Source organism: Notothenia rossii (genome assembly GCF_949606895.1).
Source record: "Notothenia rossii genome assembly, chromosome: 11".
Taxonomy (NCBI): domain Eukaryota; kingdom Metazoa; phylum Chordata; class Actinopteri; order Perciformes; family Nototheniidae; genus Notothenia; species Notothenia rossii.
The window spans coordinates 20,539,510-20,546,548 of record NC_136910.1 but is presented as its reverse complement, the minus strand read 5'-3'; positions in this window follow the sequence as shown (position 1 = coordinate 20,546,548).

Below are 7,039 nucleotides of genomic sequence, written 5' to 3'. Positions count from 1 at the left end.
TCATTTATAAGCATCAATTAGTTCCTACAACAATAATTATAGTGTTATAAGCTGATTATAATACATTATAAGTATGATGCATAGCCAGTATTACCGCTTCATTTATTATGCTCTAATTCTTCCTTTGAATAAGATGAAGGTTTAAGGGGAATTTGTGTTATGCAATTATCTTATGTGTGTTGATGTAACTTCCTTTCCATATATGCATTGATGAAAAACACAGCTTTTCTCTCCTCATAAACAATATGTATTTATTAAAGCCATGTGGTGTACGGTACAGTATTTTCCCTTATTTATAGGCTCAACTTATCCAAAGCCAAGTTATTCATCTTACCCCTAGACTATTTGGTCTGGAAAGAGGCATACAATTGAAAAAGATCAGTTATCACTGGAGATTATGAGACAGGGTTTAAAATGCTATATATTTTTATCTCACAGAGAAGCACTTCATTATGGTTGGTTGAAGCGTATTATGGATCACCCAACATCAGGGGACTGGAAGCTATTGCCTAAACTATTTCTCAATTGATTCGGAAAAGACCTTGATTTTAACAGGGATTCCTTCTTTCTATCAATGTGTCATTCAAAGATGGGCTAGCTGGCAGAAAGCAGGGGGTGGAACACTAAAGGAGCCATACAGGAGATGAGGTTGGAAACCAGACCATTTGGGGATCTAAGTATATAACGGATCTTAGAGGAAATTCATTAATGTATCAACATTGGATTGACTCAGGTATAATTTGCATTAAAGATATGCCATAAGCTTCAGGATAAAAGGAATTGTGTAAGTGAATTATTCATTATTAGAAAGGCAATCCCTAAAAAATGGCTCCTGCTTCGAAATAATAGAAGCAAAACCCAAAGATTACATTGACAATGTACACATGGCTCTGACAGGATGTAATTGTAAAACAATATACAAGCAGACATCATACTGTACATACAGACATACTGGGAAGCTGTGCTTCATAGTCCTGTTCAGTAAAGCAAGCTCACACCCTACATAAGAGAATGGAGACACTTGAGTCCTACTATTGTTGAATCCCACATCAACTAGTTCATTTATGAGCATTAATGAGTTCTTATAACTATAATTATACAGTGTTATAAGCTGATTATAATACATTATAAGAATGTTCATAATGCATCAGACATTGGGTGCATAGCAAGTATTAGTGTATTACCGCTTCATTTATTATGCTCTGATTCTTCCTTTGAATAAGATTACATTGATAATGTACACATGTTTCTGACAGGATGTAATTGTAAAACAATATAAGCAGACATCATACATGCAGACGTACTGGGAAGCTGTGGTTGACAAACAGCAAGTCAAAAAATGTATGGCAGCTACAAACAATTTCTCCAGAGGGTCAATTGCCAGAATTCAATTTTCAAATATTACATGACATTCTTCCAAATATGTAAAACCTGTACAAATGGAAGCTTGTCCCTACTCCTCTATGTGCTGTTTGTTTGGTCACAGAGGAGACAGACCATTATGTTTGTTTCATGTCAATGCTTGGGCAACTCAAGTTTCTGCCCTTATCTTGTCTCTGTTCAAAGTGGAATTTACACAGATATAGCCAAATATAATTCTGGGCCTTAACACACCCCATAGTTAAATATATAGCCTAGTGTAAACCTTATACTAATAATAGCAAAATTGTCCATCTATGATATTCAAAGATGACCAACAAAAGTTGTATAAGGCAGACATTGTGTTTTTCTTTCTGAGTTCATGTTAAATATCAAAATTGATCTTTTGGTTGATGAAGTCAGAGATAATGAAATCTGGGTACATATTTTGTGGTTGCTGAATTAGAACACCCAATAAAATGTTTATGTTTAATGAAGACTTTCCTCTTTGTATGTACTGTATATATTTTCCTTTGTACAATGTATTGATATGTACTATACATTTCATGTTTAGTATTTGATGTGTATTGTAATGTTTCAAAAATAATAAATACGTTAATTAATTAATTAATCTTACCACCAGACACAACATGAACAAATGAATGATACACATCAGGACAGTAACTTCAACTTCAGTATTTTAGGTGTACAGAAACCTCTACTCATGTTGTTAAATGATATACAGCAATATCTTCCATAAAACGTAGTTGATTGATTTGAATAATAATTACTACTACTGCACAAACAGTAAAAAATGATATGCCTACAATTTATGAGTTTAATGTATCCTATGTTATGATAAACTATCAAATTGACTCTGTATTCATTATGATCTGTCAATAGGTCAATTAATTTGTCTTATCTGTGGGTTGTATACTCTTCATTCTTTATGCAAATTAATTATAATTATAATTTTTCAAAGTTCCTTTATGATTCATTCAAAGCATTAAAATAAATGAGAAACAGAGCGTCATATACCTTTAAGAAATACGTGGGGGGCAGGGCTCATAACCCTTTAGGAAACGCCCCCTATAGGATCCACCCCCTTTAGGATCCGCCTCCTTGCTGTAGTCTGCATACAGACTCTATTGGAAATCAATCACAGCTCACTGCAGGGGAGTGCAGAGCTTCGTGACCACAGAGCGTGTGAACGTTGTGATCAGCTGTTTTAGCGCAGTGCTGCTGTACAGACCGACGTTAACAGCAGCCCTGTCTGTGCACACGCACACCGACTCTGTCGTCCGGTGATCTAACCGCCTTCTGGAAAAGCTTCACAAGTACGTCGGTACGCAAATGCGCTTTGTGACACAAGTGACGGTACGCATTTCAGATTGTTGCCGCGCATGCGTACCTGCGTACCACTTATGTGCACCCCTGTCTATAAATAAACTTAAAGTGGACCTATCATGCTATATTTGAATAATATAGTGTAAGACCATACCTATATAAGGCATTTTTATACTTTTATTTTTCAAAATACCAAACAGATAATGCATTTTAGCCATTCCTCATTTCGCTCAATTTAACACTGTCTTTGCATGGGCTGATTCTGTGAGAACAGCACCATCTACAGGCCTGGCATATGTACTACAGCGTCTCCAGCGCTTTCGAACGGCAATGTCCGTGGCTGTCTCCTCCTGATTGGGCCAATAGCCTTAGCACCACTTCTGTGACGTCATAGAAGTGTTCAAATCTGGATCAGTCTGTATCAGATCCGTTGCAGCCCCTTTTTAAGATATTTGGGTATGGAGGAAAATAGAGAGGGTTGTGTTTTCTGACACTTGGTGAGTTCCATGGAACAGCGGGAACACATATTCATGTATAAAAGACGTACAAAAGTGCATTTTGCATGATAGGTCACCTTTAACTTGCCTTGCCTTGCCTTGCCAACTCTTTTGCTGTATTACCATATATTGACCACTAGGTGTCAGTGAAATGCAGAGGCTTACAACATGACACTACTCTATGAAGAGGACAGACAGGGATACAGTGTTGTTTAACAGAAAAAGTGTACAAAGCAAATATTTTTTAAATAATGAAAGGTGACAGAGAAATTATAATCCACCCACACATACCAACACACAGTTTCACATTCATACTGATATAAAGTACTGTCCTCATCAAGGCCAATAATGATGTGTTTTGAAAATATAATCAGAAATTCAGTCTGATTATCAGCTGAATTACACACTTTGTCTACAACTTTGACAACTGCAACTTTTTTTTATTATCAATGAGTTATTATTAGTTATTAGCTTGATTAACTGATGAATAAGTTGTTGTTTTGATGTTTCAACTCAATCCAAACAATGGATATAATGTAAATGCAGAACAGTTCAGCTGTAAAAGAGGGTTATGTTTTTCAGGAGACGCTGAGCTGCAACTGACAATTATTCTTTGATTGCTGTACCGTTTTATATTCAAGTGTAATAGTTGGGTCTTCAAACAATACGTGGGTTTCTTTCTCCGGAAGTTTTTCCTTGTACGATGTGAGGGTCTAAGGTCAGAGGGTGTCGTTTTTTCATACTGATATTCTGCACACACTGTGCTGTTGTATTTACTGTATAGTGTCCTTACTGTAAGATCATTATTATATGTACAGCACTTTGGCTCGACCAAAAATCGTTTTAAAAATGTGCTATATAAATAAAACTTGGTTTGATTTGATTAAAAGATAACCTTCCAAATAGTGGCCCTTACAGTTTTCTAGAGTCCAAGGTGACATTTTAAATGCTTTTTTTTGTCAAAACAGCGATATAAAGCCCAAGGATATTCAGTTTCATTCATAAAAACAAAACCGACTAAATGGAATTAACCAAGAAAATTACAATCAGTACATCTCTATAGTTATTGCAAATACGATGTGAGAAATCTCCATGACTGCATGTTATGATACAATCTCCAGTACATTCTTTAGATTATAAAAATAAGTGTACATATATTTTGATCTTTATTTTGAGTCAGGGTACTCATCATATAGTAGTGTGCTGTACTTTTGGACTGGTCACTCCAGACCATTATCTAATAACCTTACAGAGCTCCTCATCCCTTTATTCTTGAATTCAGACTAAACCCAGTGACAGAGTTCCTCCAGTAAATGTGTCACACTTTATTTTGTCCTGTGTGCCGCTGAGCAGGCGTGTCCAGACATGTAGGTATCAGTGTGACACTCATCATTTATTAACGTCTGCTTCCACCTTTCCTGTTACACCCTGTTGCCAATGACAACACCATGAGGTCATCACTGCAGCCACACAACATATGATTGTAATTAAGTGTGTGATCCTCTTTAACAGCCACTGGTTGGTTAGGATGCAGGGTATTATGAGTTTCTAATGACGCATGTTGGTCTGAATGAGGCTCTTTGAACTGCCAATGTTTGCCCTTTTACCTGTTTGTAAGAAAGATGCCTACTGCTGCTTTTATTTACAGATTGTACCATAACTTCATGTAATTTACAATTAGTCCAAATGAAAATTCACATCCTGTTTCTAGCCTATGCAAACGTATAAAATAACTTATAATGTTCACATAAAAACAATAGGTCCTTACAATTATGTTCACACTAATACATTAGCACAGGAGGTAGGGGAGAGTGGGGTAAGTTGAGACATTTTTTTTGTTATGCTGTCCTCTAAGCAAGGAAAAATTACACAGTAAAAATGAAAACACACACCTATAATTCAGGATGTCTCCTATCAATGGCAATGATAATAATTAATATTTGATCAAGGGCAGTGAAAATATTACTTCTTAAAAAAAAAAGTCTTGTGGTTCAACTTGCCCCAGTGTATTAGGGTGAGTTGATCCAGGTCAGGGGGTAAATTGAACCACTGTTCAATTCAAACCTGGGCATACCTGTTCAAACCTGGGCATACCTACAACAAATCTGAAAAGGTAACTATAAACAATAAATAACAAACCACATACAAGCTTAGTTTTTCAAATATTTTTAATATAAATTTCGATTGAATTGATAGTTTTTTTTAACATGTTAAAAGGAAAAGAAATCCTACAAATGGTGATACAATTTCATGCATCTTACCAATCAAACACAGGGTAAATTCAACTTTAAATGTAGCCTACAATGAGCTCTTATTATCAACTTGGCCTACTTTCATTAATTTCTCCATTGAAAAACTGGCTCAACTTACCCCAAGGCCCATGGTTCACTTTACCCCATAGCCACCATTTTAGAACAAATAGCCTAGCATTAAAATTCAGAGTCATCTTTAGCTTAATGATTCACATTTAATACGCTGCCAACACAGCAACATACAATATGTGTTCAAACCTGGATACTTTTTTTTTGACATGACAGCCGATATAGCTGACATCTAGAAAATGTACTTTGACAAGCAAAACACGTTTTTTTGTAAAGATGTTTACTTACCAGACCACAATGAGTATCTCTCTTTCACAGGCAATGAGAAATGGGTCGAGCTTGCATAATTTCTGGTCACTTGATTACAACTATAAGGCGTTGCCTGGTTACAGGGGGTGGTTCAATTTACCCACTGGCTCAACTTACCCCCTTCTCCCCTATAGGTATTATCATTAAATATACCTTCTATGTAAGTGTCCCAGTAAACCATGACCGTGTGAAAGCTAAACTAAAGCTGCTTAATACATTTCAGACATTATTAGTTTTCTTTCTTTCCCACTGTCTTGCGACATCAATCCCAGACTGCCATGCAAAAGGCAGATTTTAAGCGCCATAACAATATTTCAAATGTTTTCTTCAAGGCTTTTCTGGTCTGTGCCAATATTTAGTGACTAACAACGCTCAGTAATCTCCTTAGAACTATGGCAACTTTCGTTTTTTTTTTTTTCAAGCGTTACATAAACAGGAAGAAATCCTGAATTGGTTATAGGGACTATTTTCCTTGGCGGATTAACACACATTTTAAGTATTTTTGGCTATTTTCAGTATTTCAAAAATAAACTACAATGTGTGGGTTAATGATTATGAATGAACACGCCAACCGGTGCAACAGTGTGACTCAATTAAGGTCTATTTAATATTTTTTTGACAACAATAGAGGAAGAAGATATATCAGGGTTTCTTACAAAAACATGATAGCCTGTTTGTAGATGCAGCTTTTCAGTGTTTGTTTTGGTATTTTCTCTTGATATCAAAATAAGAATAGTACATGCTTTAACCAGAATCGTAAATTAAAATGAATACGAAAATTGTTGTGTCTCGGCAGATTTGTTAATATTATTTCTCTGTTTAGTATATTGTCAAGTCCGCGTCTGCTAACCCTTATGTTGTCTGCCATTTCCTGTTTTTGCTTTGCTTTGTCATTTCCTTTCTCTTTTCAGGTAGTTCGACTCCTACCTTAGAGGTTTCTCAATACTCAAATTTCCCCTCCTCGACTCCTATCCTCGAGACTTGCCGCCCACAGGAGATGCGAGCGGAGGTCTGAGGAGGGGATCAGAGGAGAGAGGAGTGGAAGCAGCAGGCGGTTAGAGAAATGAGAACCCCTCTCCTCTGAGCGGTAATTTTAAAGAGACGTCCATTAATGATGACAGGAGGCACATCAGCCCTCTGATGGACAGATGTGTTCACGACGACTTACATATATTTACTTTTAATGCATTGACAGTTCGGTATAAT